This window comes from Papio anubis, chromosome 11 (assembly GCF_008728515.1).
Source record: "Papio anubis isolate 15944 chromosome 11, Panubis1.0, whole genome shotgun sequence".
Taxonomy (NCBI): Eukaryota; Metazoa; Chordata; class Mammalia; order Primates; family Cercopithecidae; genus Papio; species Papio anubis.
The window spans coordinates 87,535,970-87,553,990 of record NC_044986.1 but is presented as its reverse complement, the minus strand read 5'-3'; the positions used below and the strand labels follow the sequence as shown (position 1 = coordinate 87,553,990).

Genomic DNA, 18,021 nt, shown 5'->3' with positions numbered 1-18,021 from the left:
TTCCTGTAGATGGCTCTCCCACGAAGGCAATGGTGAGCACGGCAGGGAGAGCCCTGAACTCTGTCACAGGGGTTCGCGTTTAGCTCCACCCTCCCTAGAACCCATATGTTTTCTCTGTGGCATTTTGCTCGCATTTCATAGAATCCCAGTCTTCTTGCCTTTTTGAGGACACCAAGCAGATGTTTTATAAAACATTCTTCTGTTTCCTGCAGAAAAAGGTTTTAGACATCTGCTGTTTCTCTAAGTCCACCATCCTCCAGATAACATGTTATTTTCCCTGAACTGCAGAGCTATTTCATGGGAACTTCTTTTTAACATTTGCTTATATTTGAAAAAGCAAAAAAGTATATGCAAGCCTGGCATCTGCCAGCAGACACAGAAGGAGGATTGTCCTGGGCCACTGCCCACTTCCTCCCCTCAGGGAGGTCAGAAGCACCCCTCATTCCCCGCACCGTGCAAGGACTGTCTGAAGGACTGGTAAATACAGCTCTTAGTGCAAGTTCCTCTTCAAAGCAGTTACTACTTAGGTGGAGCTGGGTCACAGATCCTAAAGACAGTGATGTCCCCCTTGGACCACCAGTTTCTGTGATTAGAGAGTCAGATGCATTCTGTGGACCTTTTTAAGGTTCATGAGGAACAAAATCTACCCATCACATCATGTGCCACTCCCACCGCTGTGGTCTGAATGTTTGTGCTCTCCAAAAATTCACATGCTGGAAGCTAATGTGATGGTGTTAGGAGTGGCACCTTTGGGAGGTGACTAGGTCCTGAGTGTGGGTCCTGACTGGGAACCCCTGAGAGCTGCCGGCCCCTTGTTCCATGTGAGGGCACAGCCAGAAGGCACCTCCTATGCCCAGGGAATGAGCCCTTACCAAATATCACATCAGACTTCTCAGCCTCCACAACTGTAAGATACAAATGTGAACTGTTTATAAGCTACCCAGTCTGTGGTATTTTGTCATAGCAGCCAGAATGGACTAAGACACCCATCTTTTCTTCTCTCACTTTCTCTTTTTCGAAACAAAAATAATAAGCATATATTGCTATATGCAAAGCAGCAGGCTAGGGACCCTGTATGCATTATTCCATTTAACTATTATTGCCACTCTATAGAGATAAGTGCTATGATTATCAACCCCATCTTATATGATAGAGGGGAAAACAGCTCAAAAAGGTTTAGTCACTTAGCAGAGGCCACACAGCTTATAACTGACAACCACGGAATTCAATCCTGATTATCACTCATCAACCCATTTTGAAGGGGCTCTGAAATCTGAGACACAGCACAGCCTTCATGCTGCCTTTTGCCCCACTGTGTCATGGGCTGGGGGTTGGTGTCTCAAGATGGATTAACAAAAGTACGACTACGGGAGGCAGAGGGAGCAGGCAGGGGAATGGCACAGCTCTCCTCTGCACCTATTATAGAACTGTGATTATGTAACTGTGAGGTTTGGGGATGGCTCTTTCCACTCTCTTAGGTGTTCTGCCTTTTAACTCTCCTAACTAAACCGCAGCCACCACCAGCAGCAGTAACGACTAAGGAACATGGCTTCTCACCATACACCGTGTTCCCACCTCCAGTGTCTCTGTCAGCCTCACAACCTGTTGAGTATGCAGGACAGGGAAAATTGAGTGGAGAACTGAGACCTATGCCTGTCTTACCCCAAAGGTTATATGCATTTTCCGTTATTGGCCATTTTATAAGGTAAGCCCCACCAATGGCTAAGAGGAAGGAACCAGAAAGTGTGTCCTGGAAACTACAGGAAGAGGTCGGGTGATGACGGTGAACTCTGCCCATCGATTGTCTGTGGTTATACCTCTAGCAGAGTAGCAAAGTTTTGGGGAGCCCTCACCCAGCTCTCCCTCCCTGGGATTCCTCCCTGTGGGCATAAAGAAGACCCAGCCACCATGGCAGGGAAGATGTGTGATATCTCAACATTTGAGAAATATTTCAACAGCTTGTGTGAAAAAGCCAAGCTGCCTCCCAGAGTCCAAGCAGTTAAGAATTACTCTCATTAAGGCTTTATTCTCACAAACTCATATATAACAAAGATGGAACATCTGTCACTCTCTTGGAGATGCATTTCTTTATAGGTATCTGGCCACACAGCAAAATCCTGGCCACTCCAAAACTGAATCCATTAAGTGTGCTTAGCTGCTGAGCTCCCTGTAGAAACAGCAAAGGATTTGCGAACTGGCAGTAAGTGGCTGGCAGACATACTTAAAGCTCCTGACAGGGCTAAGAAGGGATTGGGGAGAGGGGCCTCTGGGAGAAGGGCATCCTTCAAGCCACCTCAGCTCCTCTGGTTAAGACTTTCGGTATAAACATTCCTCTCCAACATTAAAATCTATTAAAACCTATTTTGGCAAATTACACAATTTACTTCTGGGTTTTCTCTTAGAAATCGCAGAGGCCACACATGGGCAGGCTGTCTGAACTCCTGATTCCTCACAGTCCTGGTGGTGAAGTTCCGGGTGCCCCTCTGTATGAGAAAGCCCCTGCAGTCCTCTTCTTATTTTTCTCCAATTTGAGACAAGTTGCTTCCTTTCACTTTTGTTAGATCTGTTCTTTCTCTTACTGAATGAGGAGGAAATTATTGTTTTTCTAGTTCCTTTTGGGGAAAAAGACATGAAGTAACAAGAAACAGTTACCTGGACCTCATGGAAATTTCACTATCATTTTGGGAACGTCCCCTTGGAGCCTGATCACCTCCTCTCTCCCCATCCATTCCTGATGGCAAATGCTTGTTGTTGTTTGCTTCCTTGTTTGTCTGCTTAGTCCTTGAACCATCTCCCTCAGACCACCTCCTTCAGGAAGGCCTGTCTCCTGGTCTCCATGTTACTGGCAGAAATACCCACCATGATGTATCCCAATACTCCCTCCTTAGTGCATGAAATTCATTTGAGAATAAAAGTCTGGAAGAAGCAACCTCAGCTCCTCTGGTTAAGACTTTGGGTGTCAGCGTCTCCAACATTAAAACCTACTTTGGCAAACTATACAAAGTCTGGAATCAGGGAAAATGAGAGTATCTATTTGTCCTTAAAGAACTAAATACACAGACTGTCCATTTAGCCCCTGAAAAGCAGACAGTAGAACATCCAGGGTGTCAGTCAGCATAGACTAAGTTATGCTGTAGTAACAAACAACCTCTAAACATCAGTGGCTTAAGACAACAAAGATTTCTATCTCGCTCATGCTGCATGTTCATTTCCAGCTCTCAGAGGGGCTCTGCTCTTCACTGAATCCAGCCTGATGGGGCCGTCAATATCTACAAGATTTCAGTCACTGTGCCAGAAGGCAAAACACTGTAGAGAATCCCACCCTGGCAGTTAAAAGTTCTGGTCTGGAGGTGAAGCATCGTTTCAACCCATAACTTATTCTCCAGAAATAGTCACATGGCTATACCCAACCATGAGGGGACTGAGAAGAGCAGTCCTGCCATGCACTGAGAGGGAGGGAAAAGAAAAAAATATAACAAATGGCATGAATGATGGCCATGCCCAGCTGCCAGTTCCAGGCCAGTGAACCCCTACAAGGATACCCAGAGAGCTGTACCCCAGGAGAAGGGTATGATGACGCTCCAGGGGAGCCACTTAGTGGTTTTAATTTTTCTTTTCTTTTTTTTTTTTTTCCTGCATTTGCAAACTAATTGAGGTCAGTGTTCTTCCTGGAGTCAAACTAGCTGTACAGGGCAGGCCGTGCTAGCTAGCAAGCAACAGACAGTAACTTCAGAATTCTCCAACTCCTTTTGAATTAAATGGGAGAGTCAGACTACATATCTCCAGAATCGCTGTTGTTCTATAATGTAGTAAATGTAAGTTATTAAGAAAAAATAATTTTCACTCCCACTGTTGTTAAAAATAATCCAAACTTCTCAACCAGCGCCTCATTTTCTCCAAGCTCCTCAATGCTGGAATTTCTTGGATCAAGCCCTGGAGCCTCTTTTCGCACTCACTGCCCTTCCCCTGGGCAGTCTCGTCCCATCTCCAGTGCGTGCAACCTCCAGATGACACCTTCAGAGGTCCCAACAGATGTACTCAGAGACTTTCCCTGTGTCTCCGTTTGGATTTCTCACAGATCTCAAATTAAAATGTCCCAAATGTATGGCCTCTCCCACCCCACCCCAACCCAGTTCTCTTTCAAAGTCATCCAGCTCGATAAGCCAGTTCCTGTGCTCAAGACCAAGGAGTTATTGTGGACACCTCCTTCCCTCTCATTCAACCCAATACTTCCATCCAGTAATTCTGATCTACACTTCCTCTAAAAGAGTTCAACCCATTCCCTCTTCTCTATCCCAACCCCACTACCCTAAGCCAAGCTGTCGTCATCAGTTTCATGGACTCCCACAATCATCCCCTCCTGGTCTTTGTGCCTCTGCTCCCACCCCTCCCCAGTCCCTCTGGACATGGAAGTTGGAACAGCATTTTACAGAATGAACTGGATCACACCACTAGTGTAAACTCTCCAGTGCCTTCTTGTAACTTAGAATGGATTCCCAGTCCCCCCAGATCCTTGCCACCTGCCCTGCACACCCTTGCACCATATCCCTTGCCACCCTCCTCCTTGCCCATGATGTAGACCAACTGCCCTTTTCCTGCTTGAAACATCAGCCTTCTCCTGCCTGTGAACTTTTTCCATTCTGCTAGCTTGGCCTGGCAGACGTTGCTTTGCATCTCTGCCTGGTCTGTTCTTCTTCTTCCTCCAGATGCCCACCTAATGGCCATTCCTTCTGGAGCCTTTCTCTGGCCACTCACCACCATCTCAGCCCTCTTAGCTCACTCTTCTCATTCCCCCCATGTCATTCATCACACATTTAATTATACATTTATTTCTACCATTACTCACATACTTTCCCTACTATGTTGTAAGCGCCACAAGGGAAGGGCCACGCCTGTATTGTTCATCACTCTGTCCAGCCCTCTTTCACCAAAACTTAGCACAGATTTTGTCACATAATAAGCATCAACAAATACCTATATGTTAAGTGAATAATTCTACTTACCTAACTCCTGAAAGATTATAACTAAGATGATTTCTAAGCTCATTCAACTTGTTACCAAAAAATGCAAACAACACAGGCACAGAGCTGCCTACTACAACACTATTTGTAATAGAAAAAAATGGAAATAACCCCAGTGTCCATCAAGGGGGACCCAGTGTCCATCACAGGGGACAATGTGAATAAACTGTGATACACCCACACAATCGAGGACTGTGCTGCTGTGAAAAGAAGAAAGGTCCACATATATTAAAGACAAAAGGCAAGGCTCCAAATAGCAAATGTCGCGTGATACCTTTTGTCTAAGACAGAAGTCAGTATAAATATGTGAGTGCTTGTTTTGTTTTTAAAATGAATTGAAGAAAACAAAACTCAAGTTTTTAAAAATAGTTACCTGTGAGAGAAGGAGAAAATAGGAAGCAGGAGACAAGAACAGAACTCGATTGCTCAGAGGGCACCTGCTTTAGAGTTCTACCTTTGGAACCTTGTGGATGTGTTACATTGTTACAAAATAAAATTCAACCAAAATGGGAAAAAATGATTACCAATCAAAACAAAATAAATGAACCCAACTATATATTAGGTTGGTGTTTAATGACATTGGACAGGATAAGAGGGAAGTAAAGAGAAAAATTACTTTAAGTAAGTTTAAGACACAGATATGGAACTACAGGAATACATCCTTTTATTTTTTAATTATACTTTAAGTTCTAGTGCACAACATGCAGGTTTGTTACATATGTATACATGTGCCATGTTGGTGTGCTGCACCCATTAACTCGTCATTTACATTAGGTATATCTCCTAATGCTATCCCTCCTCCCTATCCCCTCCCCGCAATAGGACCCAGTGTGTGATGCTCCCCTTCCTGTGTCCAAGTGATCTCATTGTTCAATTCCCACCTATGAATGAGAACATGTCGTATTTGGTTTTCTGTTCTTGTGATAGTTTGCTGAGAATGATGGTTTCCAGCTGCATCCATGTCCCCACAAAGGACACGAACCCATCATTTTTATGGCTGCATAGTATTCCATGGTGTATATGTGCCACATTTTCTTAATCCAGTCTGTCACTGATGGACATTTGGGTTGATTCCAAGTCTTAGCTATTGTGAATAGTGCCGCAATAAACATACGTGTGCATGTGTCTTTATAGCAGCATGACTTATAATCCTTTGGGTATATCTCCAGTAATGGGATGGCTGGGTCAAATGGTATTTCTAGTTCTAAGGATATGAACAGACACTTCTCAAAAGAAGACATTCATACAGCCAACAGACACATGAAAAAATGCTCATCATCACTCGCCATCAGAGAAATGCAAATCAAAACCACAATGAGATACCATCTCACACCAGTTAGAATGGCAATCATTAAAAAATCAAGAAACAACAGGTGCTGGAGAGGATGTGGAGAAATAGGAACACTTTTGCACTGTTGGTGGGACTGTAAACTAGTTCAACCATTGTGGAAAACAGTGTGGCGATTCCCCCTACCGGAATACATCTTAAGGACAAAAAGAATACAGAGAAATTTCAAATAGTATTCTGCAGCCTTATTTTTTATCAATAACAAGTGGTGCTGTTGACATTGTTATTTGAAACTACAAACACACACACACACACACATACACACACACACATCACCACAATGTTATTAGGAATCAAGAACTTTTAGTGTAAAAGTAAAGAAAATTAACATTAAATCAAAGAAGTTAAGATCCCTGTAATCTTAAATGTGACTTAGAAATACAAGTAAAAGGCTGGATGTGGTGGCTCACGCCTGTAATCCCATCACTTTGGGAAGCCGAGGTGAGCAGATTGATTGAACTCAGGAGCTCAAGACCAGCCTGGGCAACATGGTGAAACCCTATCTCTACAAAAAAAAAAAACACAAAAATGAGCCAGGAGTGGTGGCATGCATCTGTAGTCCCCAGCTATTGAGGGGGAGGGATATTCAGGCCAGAGGATCACTTGAGCAGGAAGGTGGGAGAGGGGGTTGCAGTGAGCCCAATAGAGCCACTGCACTCCAGCCTGGGTGATAGAAGTGAAACGCTGTCAAAAAAAAAAAAAAAAAACAGAAATGCAAGTGAAAACTCATGATGTACTTTTACTTTTAAATAAAAATAAATACATATTTTCTAGCCCAGTAAAAATATTATTTCCTTGATTTCCAAAAAAAAAAAAAAAAAAACCTAGAAGCAATGAAAACCAAGTAGTATCCAGACTTTAGTTTACAAAGAGTTGTCCTAGGAATGCATTGGGGAAAAAACGTCTGATTCCAGATCTCATCAGAAATTGTATGAGATGCAAGAAAGCTAATGAAGACTATCAGGGAAATGTCAAAAAGACAGAGAGACCAGTCCAAAAGGATTCTCACTGACTGAGGATGGCATAATTTAAGCATCAAAAAGAACAATGATTGCAGCCAGTCAAACTATATCAAAGAAGTTAAAAATCGATGAGTTCATAATAATAGCATTGGTCACAATGGAGATTGCTAGAACAACAAATTGTTATTCTGAAAACTGATATATAAATGGAAAGAATAGAGCATTTATCTGGACTTTCTTGTACAAACTATTTTCAGGGGAAACGAATTAGCCAATGACCAAAAGTTCTTATTCATAGAATTATTTCAGCTAACAAATGCAGAAACAATTATTGTGTGAGGATATCAGCATTTCATAACCCCAGTAAAATAATGAATCTGGCAGTGACCATGATTAGCTGCCAAATCCTTAGACGACAGCTGGTGAGAAATTTCTTTCAGGATGGAGGAGGCTGACATCACCTGATCCCACTGATGAATCTACATATCCCAAAGGAGAGACCTCAGCCTCCCAGTGCCCCTGTGAGCTGCAGCAGGAAGAACATGGCAATAAGTGGGAAATAGTTTTGCAAAAACTTCCAAATCTGATCAAGCCTCTAGATCTAATTATTAACTTACCCAGAACAAGGTAGAAGAACACCACCACAGGGTGTAGTCAGGCAAATCCACAGTGTGGAAAATTCTGCAGGGCAAATGATTCAGTGTCTTCAACATATAAATAACAAGGAGGAAAAAGAAGAAGGGAGAACTGTTGGTTGAGATAGACAGATACGTATATACATACCAAATATAAGGTGTACACTTGTTTATTTCCTTTTTTAATCACCTGAAAAGAATCAGGAAAATTTAAGCGTTGACAGAATATTAGATGATATTTAGGAATTATTTTTCATATTTCTAGTTTGATAATGGCAAAATTTTTATTTTTTTAAATAGTCTCTTTTGGTTAGAGATGCATAGTTAAACGTTTATGACCAAAATGGTATAAAAATCTGGATTGTCTTTTAACTAATTCAGTGGGAGGAAGGGAAAACTAAAGCATGGATGGGAGGATATAAGTGAAACAATAAAAAATTGTGAACAAATGCTTATATCTGCTCTCCACAGATACTAATAAATTAGGGGTTTTTTTGTTGTTGTTGTTGTTTTGGTTTGGTTTTTTTTTGAGACTGAGTCTCACTCTGTCGCCTAGGCTGGAGTGTAGTGGTGCAATCTCGGCTGACAGCAACCTCCGCCTCCCAGGTTCAAGCGATTCTCATCTTTTGCCTCAGCCTCCAGAGAAGCTGGGATTATAGGCGCACGCCACCACACCCAGCTAATTTTTGTATTTTTAGTAGAGACGGGGTTTCACCATGTTGGCCAGGCTGGTTTCAAACTCTTGAGCTCAAGTAATCCGCCCACCTCGGGCCTTCTAAAGTGCTGGAATTACAGGTGTGAGCCACTGAGCCCAGCCAAATAGTTCTTAATTCTATCCGAAAATAAGAATGGCACACAGTTTTGTGACAATAATTTTAGTTTTTAATTTAAGATTACTTAAAATATATCCTAAATATTTTCCTCACCCCAAGCACAATGGACTGACAAAACCAACAGCCCCTCCTTCCAACCCTAGGATTCCTGTCGGGGAAACAGCAGCTGAACTGTAGCAGATCGCTGGGTCACCATGCCTCCCCAACCCCCAGCCTCAAGCCCCAGCCAGGTGTGTAGTCTCATGGCTGCTCCTGTAAAGGCAGAAACCCAGTTACCTGACCATCCAGCTGCAGGAGTGTGGTCTCCTCTGCTCCAAGCAAATCTTGAGGGCTCAACACGATGTTTTCTGCTAATTTTCTTGACATCTTATGCCTATACCAATCTTTTAGATTGGAGATTCAAGGTAGACACCTTTCCCTGCTCCTTCTTGTTAAACCAACCCTCACCCCTTTTAGAATTCTTAGCCATATCCTTTTCCTGAAAGACTCTTGCCTTGACAATTTGGTTGAGACGTTCTCTCTGTCTTCCTGGCATGTGGAATAACAAATACCTCTAACAACAGATGTATTGTTGCTCACTGCTTGTCAAACTTAGCCAACCTGAAATCACTATCACCATAGACAACAGGCTTCTAAAGATTCGGGACAGACAAAAAGGCCAAAAATCCACCATCTATTCAGCACCAAGGGCTCTGTGGATGCTTAAGCACAGTGGACAATCAGTGATTGAGACACTGCTGGCCAGTGGCTGTCCTACTGACCTGTCACCTTGTTGAGGGACACAGGATGGTGAAATAGAGCCGACCTGAGTTTTGAAGTTAAACAGATGTTGGTTTGGAATCAAACCAGCTTCTTACTATGTATTTTAATTTGGGCAATAACTTTTGCTTCCTGAACCTCAGGTTCCTCATTTGTGAGCTTGGTGATCTTGCCTCACTGGATTGCTGTAAAACAGCACATGCAGCCGGGGACAGTGGCTCCCACCTGTAATCCCAAAACTTTGGGAAGCCGAGGTGGGTGGATCACCTGAAGTCAGGAGTTCAAGACCAGTCTGATCAACATGGTGATCCTGTCTCTACTGAAAATACAAACATTAGCAACGCATGGTGGCAGGTACCTGTAGTCCCAGCTACTCAGGAGGCTGAGGCGAGAGAATTGCTTGAACCCAGGAGGCGGAGGTTGCAGTGAGCTGAGATCACGCCATTGCACTCCAGCCTGGGTGACAAGAGCGAAACTCCGTCTCAAAAAAAAAAAAAAAAAAGACAGATACAAGACCTGAGCACTAAGCCCCAGGGTGAGGGCCCTGGCAAGGGTCTTCATAAATTCCAAAAGGGCTACTTTGGCAGCCAAAGTGGATTTTTCTGGAACATTATGTGCATGCTCAAAGCAAACAGTTTAATTCATCTTCTCATCTTGTTCCAGAAGTCCTCATTTATCTTTTGGGGTTTCCGGCCTCACTCTCTAGCCCTGGAAGCCTTTGACCCCAGGCCCCTTCTGAGTTCAGGGCTCTTGCATTCAGTGGATCATGTGGTATCCCACACCCCCAGTCACTTATCTTGATAAGGCACCGTGGGAGGGAAAGCTTTGGCAAGGACCATTGTGTCTGCCACACGGGTGCAGAACGAGGGAGGACAGTTACGAGGTTCTACAGCTCTCTACTCATCTGAAAATGATGAACCATTTCCTGCCAAGACCAAGCAACGTGCTAAGTAATGATCTGGTAATGGCATCTGCTGTCCTCTGCCCGGCGCATTCCTCTTCCTGTGTGGACACAGGAAAGACTTAATAGTCTGGCACACTTGTTCATCCCATGCATTCCTCGTTCGCTGCTGTTTTAAGGCCTGGTGACTTGGAGTACATGCCAGTGGTGAAGGGTGAGTGTGTTTGACAGGAGTTCCCAGGGATGTCTGGGGCAGAGGGTTGCCCTCAACCTTAGTTGAGGGTCGATCGTGGGCCAAGAAGAAATGGACAAGGTCTCATTCCATTCAATCCCCTGGACAACTCCAGGAGAGGGATGAGTTGGGCAGGATTACCACCATTTGAGAGTGAAAAAACTGATGTTCAGAGCAGGTAAGTAATGCATTCAAGGTTGCACAACTAGTAAATACTTCATCTCAGATTTCAACACAATGAGTTTGATTCCAAAACCACTATTTGTAATCACTGTGTTACACACTGCTAAACAAAGCCAGCAACTGTAGAATCTAAACAATACAACTGGAGATACATACACATCTGGACAATTATGGCCACAATATACACAAAATTCAGGGTTTCATGGCAGGGAGGAATGGGATCTTGGAAGAACACAAAGACAGCTTCTCAACTTAGTGGTAAGTTCACGGATGTTCATGTTATATTGGATTTCATAACTTGTGTGTGTGTGTGTGCGTGGGTGGGTGGGTGGGTGTATGTAGCAAACAGTATATAAAGAAAATATCTAATGCGTTTTTCAAGACCTAAACAGATGCCCTCGGGGTGAATGATTTTCACCAAGAAAGGTAAAGAAATGTATTCATCAGAATTATTGTGCCGAATATGATACTAGGTGCTATTAAAGATTTAAAATACAGTTCCTGTCTGCCTGATATAAGGAGCTGAGCCTAATGTGTGTGAGAAATTGTTTTAGAGGTTTCACAGAGGTCATCTGACCATTGACTTACTTTAAAAGGATTTTTCTCTAATCTAGAGAAAGGATGCTCAGAAAAAGACTAGAATCGCAAGCGCGCTCCCAGGGCTGTGCTTTGTGGGTTGGGGCCTGACTTTCGCCAGGTGGGAGAGCTCCTGGGGGCTCTATTCCTGCTGCCCCGGCATCAGCAGCCATGGGGCTCAAGGAAACCATGGGCTGGGGAGGATCATGTGTCCCTCTATGCTTCTTACATCCTTTTGCAAAGGAGAGGAAAGGCCCTCTTCAGGATGGACCGTCCCCATTGGTAAATCACAGTCAGTGCCATCCATGAGCATAGGAGCTGTTCACTGTGGCAAATACAAATTTAGTGTAAGTGCTCATCTTGGCTCTCCCGGTGGAAGGGCAGGACCTTGAAGACAGGCACATCCCACCACGTCCAGCCTCGAAATTCCTTAGAGTGCAGGTGCAAACACACGTAAAATCGTTGTAAAATTAAGGCAGTGATGGCTGCCTTTAGCATCGCTACATCCTCTATCCTAGAGAATTTCAGTGCCTGCTCACCTGGGCCTGGGCCCCACAGACCACACTAACCCTCGGGATTCCCACCATTCCCCTCCCTACCCTCTGCCACCATCAATATCTCTCACATCTCATAGTTACTTCTTCCTCTGGATGTGACAAGTGCTATCTCAGAAATCAGGCGACAATATGTTCATGGCTAATAAGCCACTAGCAGCAGTGGGTATGCAGGACCCCAGGCACTTTCCACTCTGGGCTACCTCGGAGACAGGGTGTTGCACAGTGGTTTGGGATGGGTCAGAACCAGAGTCTTCTATTCCATCCTTCCTCACCCCCAGAGCATAAAGTAGCCCTATTCCTAAATGCAATGCTCTTTCAAACACCAGCTGCACACAATCGAAAATAGCCTGAGAAAGCCTGTTGTACCAGCGTTCACACCTGCCTATTTAGAGTGGGATGAAGAGCAAATGACACCTGCTCCCAGCTGGCCCTGAGGCTGGATGCAGCACAGACTGAGCCAGTGTCCTCGCCCCGAAAGAGGAGGCTTCCTCCAGCCTCACAGACACCTGAATTCTCTGGCACTTTCCATCCCACACACTGCGCATGGTCTATCCACTCTCCTTTTTATTCCCAGAATGATAACTCCAGAACAAAGGAGAGAGTCCATGGACAGCTTTGTGTTGATGCACATAAGTAAATGGGAGGTGGGGAGGACAAGTGGCATGAGGAGGGAGAATCCGCCTGGGAGAGGAACATGGAGTCCTTCCCCTGGGCAGGGAGGCCAGCAGTGATGGTGGCGCGGTGGGGGCCCAAGTGTGCCCTGATGGTAAATTCCCCATGGAGCACACCAACAGTTGCTGACCTACATGTAAAAGTTTGCTCTTTGATTCTTTTGCTAGGGCTTCACTCGGGCACACAACTTCATGTTTGCTATTTGTTTTTTGTTTGTTTGTTTTTTGAGAAGGAGTCTCGCTCTGTCGCTCAGGCTGGAGTGCAGTGGCACGATCTTGGCTCACTACAAGTTCTGCTTCCTAGATTCACGCCGTTCTCCTGCCTCAGCCTCCCAAGTAGCTGGGACTACAGGCGCCCGCCACCACGCCTGGCTAATTTTTTTTACTTTCAGTAGAGACAGGGTTTCACCGTGTTAGCCAGGATGGTCTCAATCTCCTGACCTTGTGATCCGCCTGCCTCAGACTTCCAAAGTGCGGGGATTACAGGCATGAGCCACCGCGCCCAGCCCGCTGATACTTGTTATGTAATCAACTAATGACAAAAGAGTGCAGAGGCATGATGAGTGTTACATCTGCCAACTGCTGGGTTGTCTGAATAGATTCTCAAGTGACCATCTGAGGGCCACTCAGAAGTTTCAGTAGTGCCAGAAGGTCTCGACCTATTATTTTTAAATCAAGTAATTCTTAGGTTTTTAAAAATAATTCAAACTAGGAAAAAAACAAGTCCTGGATAATCATTTTGTAGCAGCATCACTGCCAAGCCCTTTGCAATGACAACTTCCCAGAAGCTCTTATCTGCCCCCAAATTACTCTTATCTGCCCAAAAGTAAAGAAAGTTTCAATTCAGCAAGTCAGAGCATTTCACAGAGAAGAAGCAATGCCCTGACCTCTGGCATAGAAAACTAGAAGTTGGTCCTTCTCCACTTCTTCTGTTAACCAGGATTCTCTTAGCGTTTAATTTTACAAGGGCCACAGACAACTCCAGGGATCTCAATGCAATCCTGCTTCTGGACCGGACAGAGAAGGCATCAGCCGCACAGAGGAGGAAATCACAGCTGTCCTTTCATTCTGTTCAAGCACACATGAAGCTCCTAGATTCATCCACTGTGTGCCAAACACCTGGGACAGTCAGAGAAGAATAAGAATGATGCCAGCCTTCTAAGAGCTGGCAGAACAGTGAGAGGGCAGGCTCAAGACATGGCACAGTCAAACACAGACAGAAAGCTATGGTATCTCAGAGGAAGATGGCGAGATCTGGAAAGCTCCCAGAGAAGACGGGACTGGAGCTGGGCTGCTGAGCACTAAAACAGTGGATTTGGGGAGAATATTTGCATGCAAGTAAAACATGCAAAACATGTTCAAATAATAACCAAATGTGGTAGAAATGTGGAGTGAGAAATATTGAAATGTCCACAGCTCAAGAAAAAATGTTTTCCAGCCAGCATCCCTGACCCTCCCCCCATTCCCAGGTCTAGGGCATCTAGAGCACCAAAATCACCTGCAACTCTCATCTTCCCTGGCTCCTCCTTACTTCACTTTTGATCCAAAAGTACATACCGGCCTCATCTCACCATTTAAAAAGCCATTTTCAGGCCCCTGTCAGTGGCTCGATTGAGATACTGCAAGATAATTTGGTTTTTCCTGAAGTCAGAACAAGTTATCAAGTAAGTTCAGAGTAAGTCCTGAACTGCAGAGGGAAAGTGTGCTGATCCAGGCAGAATTGTCTAAATGAAAACGCTGGTCACCTTCCTCTGGGTCCCATATTGAGCTCGAGTTGGAAGAGGTGAGTCCTGTCCCAAAATGGAGGTCAAACCGCCGCCCGGTGCCCCCCAGCCCGACTCGCCCCCAGCCCGACTCGCCGCCAGGGGGAGGAGGGCCATGATCCAAAGGAACCAGAGCAGTTGAGAAAACTGTTTATTGGTGGTCTGAGCTTTGAAACTACAGATGATAGTTTAAGAGAACATTTTGAGAAATGGGGCACACTCACAGATTGTGTGGTAATGACAGACTCCCAAACAAAACGTTCCAGGGGATTTGGTTTTGTGACTTATTCTTGTGTTAAAGAGGTGGATGCAGCAATGTGTGCTCGACCACACAAGGTTGATGGGCGTGTAGTGGAACCAAAGAGAGCTGTTTCTAGAGAGGATTCTGTAAAGCCTGGTGCCCATCTAACAGTGAAGAACATTTTTGTTGGTGGTATTAAAGAAAATACAAAAAAAATATAATTTGAGAGACTACTTTGAAAAGTATGGCAAGATTGAAACCATAGAAGTTATGGAAGACAGGCAGAGTGGAAAAAAGAGAGGATTTGCTTTTGTAACTTTTAATGATCATGATACAGCTGATAAAATTGTTGTTCAGAAATACCACACTATTAATGGGCATAATTGTGATGTGAAAAAGGCCCTTTCTAAACAAGAGATGCAGTCTGCTGGATCACAGAGGGGTCATGGAGGTGGATCTGGCAATTTTATGGGTCATGGAGGAAACTTTGGAAGTGGTGGAGGTAATTTTGGCTGTGGTGGAAACTTTGGTGGAAGAGGAGGCTATGGTGGTGGAGGTGGGGGCAGGAGATGTAGTTATGGAGGAGGTGATGTGGATATAATGGATTTGGAGGTAATGGTGGCAACTATGGCGGTGGTCCTGTTTATACTAGTAAAGGGGCCTATGGTGGTAGTGGACCAGGATATGGAAACCAAGGTGGTGGAGGATATGATGGTTACCATGAAGGACGAAAAGTTGGCGGTGGGAACTATGGTGGTGGTGGGAACTATAATGATTTTGGAAATTATAGTGGACAACAGCAATCAAATTATGGACCCATGAACGGGGGTAGTTTTGGTAGAAGCAGCTCAGGCAATCCCTATGGTGGTGGTTATGGATCTGGTGGTGGAAATGGTGGATATGGTAGCAGGAGGTTCTTAAAACAGCAGAAAAGGGCTACAACTCTTAGAAGGAGAGAGAGCAAGGAGTTGTCAGGAAAGCTGCAGGTTACTTTGAGACAGTTGCCCCAAATGCATTAGAGGAATTGTAGAAATCTGCCACAGAAGAAACAATGATCCATAGTCAGAAAAGTTACTGCAGCTTAAACAGGAAACCCTTCTTGTTCAGGACTGTCATAGCCACAGTTTGCACAAAGTGCAGCTATTGATTAATGCAATGTGGTGTCAATTCGATGTACATTCCAGAGGTCTTTCTGTTGTAGCTTTGTCTTTTTCTTTTTCTTTTTCTTTTCATTACATCAGGTATATTGCCCTGTAAATTGTGGTAGTGGTACCAGAAATAAAAAATTAAGGAATTTTTAACATTTTGTTATTTGTTTAGTTCAGTTTTTCTATATTTTAGTACAGAAACTTTAACAAATTGCAGTTTTGAACGTGTTTCCTTGTGAGTTAACAAGTAAAGATCATTGTTAATCACTATTTTGTATGAATTTTGCTAAAGTTAACTGTAAAGAGACAACTGCACTTGCAGGTTAAGGGGAATCTATTCTCCCCATTTCCAAACCATGGTATGAATGGGCGCTGACATGTGGAGAGAATAGATAATTTGTGTGTTTGCAATGTGTGTTTTAGATAAATAGGATTGGGTATTTAAATTAGCATTTGTGAATTTAACAGCATTAAGATTACCTTCAAATGAAAAAAATCTCAAAATTTCTAATTGGTTTTTGTGCATTTTCACTTAAAATGTAATCATATGATTTTAGTGTGTTAGACTTGCTGAGTCCTAGCTGTGTTTAGAACATCTCCATCTACATTTACCTTGGTCAAATTTGAACTGCTGCCATAGGTTTTGGGTGTAAAGAATGTTTCTGCCCTCCATTTAAATTCTGAAAAGGGATAGTGGATGTTTTCCCTCTCCTGCGTTAGAAACCATTCTTAACAGCTTTTCAAAATATGGAACCATTAAGCCTGCTATATCTGAGCAAATTAGTAGGTACTTTTTTTTTCTTTTTTAAAGCACATGAGGCCCATACATCTTGAGTTATTTTCCTTAATTTAAATTTTTTTTGATACAAGTTTTCAGAGCAAGAGAATAAAAACCACGCGTTATTAAACCCCTAACTGGCTGGCATGCTTTCCTGTTTGTACTCTATATATTTTGCTGGATGAAACCAAGGATGGTTTAGGTATAATTGTCCAAAATAACCTAACTGCAGCAGAAATGTGGCACAGTTGCTTAGTACAGGCTTCTCACTTCCTACAGACCTGAATTCAAATTTGGGTAGTCTGAGTTCTTAAATTCCCAAAGAACACATTGTTATTTATTGTGTATATTTCAACATAAATCATATTGTTACCAATTTGTTTGGAAGGCCCTAGTTGAGAAGAGTTTTGGATAATAAGGTTATACCAATGTCTACTGTGCTTACAATTTCATTCGAGCCCTGAGTATGTGCCCTGCTGTTACTCTTTCTTTGGTAGTTGAACGTTGAATTCAATTCTTTCTTTTTGTTTTAAGAAGTACTAAGCAAACAAGCAATAAAAAGGGAAATGGGGCATGCTAGTGTTTGAATATGCTCTCTTGTTTCTCTAATTCTGTGCCTCTGTGCGTTAATATTTGGATGCATGCAATGCCAGCATGGAAATTGGCCTTCACACATACTGCAGTTTTCTAGAAACACTCACAAACCAATCAATGTAACAGACATTCCATTTTTTAATGGGCATATATGTGAAAAGCAGTGTAGAAAATAGGCTAGCATTAGAAAATGGTTAAGTCCTTAATAACTTCAAGTGTAGTTATATAATGGGCACTGTCAATGTTCATTACTTAAACCTGGCTACCTGGTCAAAATAATGCTTGGAAAATATTAAAATTGAGCTAAATTGTCTCAGGTTCTTTTATTCATATAAATAAAGTTTAAAGGAATAGGGGAGATTAAAAAAAAATAACGCTGGCCAGAGGCCCTCAAGATCCTGCATGGGCGTTTCAGAAAGGCGGAAGGATTCCGATGGGGTTCTTACACCTGGAACAGCTCTCCTAAGAGCTCCCCTCCGGTGAGGCGAGCATGATGAAAAGATTACTATAATTCATTCCTTTTTTAAGTAAAGCAAACACATTAAAGTAAGTTCTACATAATTCACAACAAAACAGAATTGCTGGGACAGAGATGCATGTGGACATGGTATTTTAGCAAGAAATTTGCCAAATAATGAATTTAATTTTATGCCCCAGTAAATGCTTTTGTTTTCTTTTCAAAGAGATCCCTAGCGACTTCCGAAACACTATCTCAGCTAAGTTTCTTTTAGTTTAGTAACAAGTTAATGTTGTGTTCCCTGGTTTTTTAAGTTTTTTTGAAGGTGCAGCTGTCAATACATGTATTGCTAAATGAACTGC

General features: G+C 43.2%; 1 pseudogene across 1 annotated transcript; it reads left to right on the top strand.

Annotated features, from left to right (window-relative positions):
- The first annotated feature begins 14,463 nt into the window (after positions 1-14,463).
- On the top strand, positions 14,464-16,745 carry LOC116269471 (annotated as a pseudogene). The gene has a single exon (XR_004177018.1). The product of XR_004177018.1 is annotated as a heterogeneous nuclear ribonucleoprotein A3 pseudogene (transcript).
- The last annotated feature ends 1,276 nt before the right edge of the window (positions 16,746-18,021 follow it).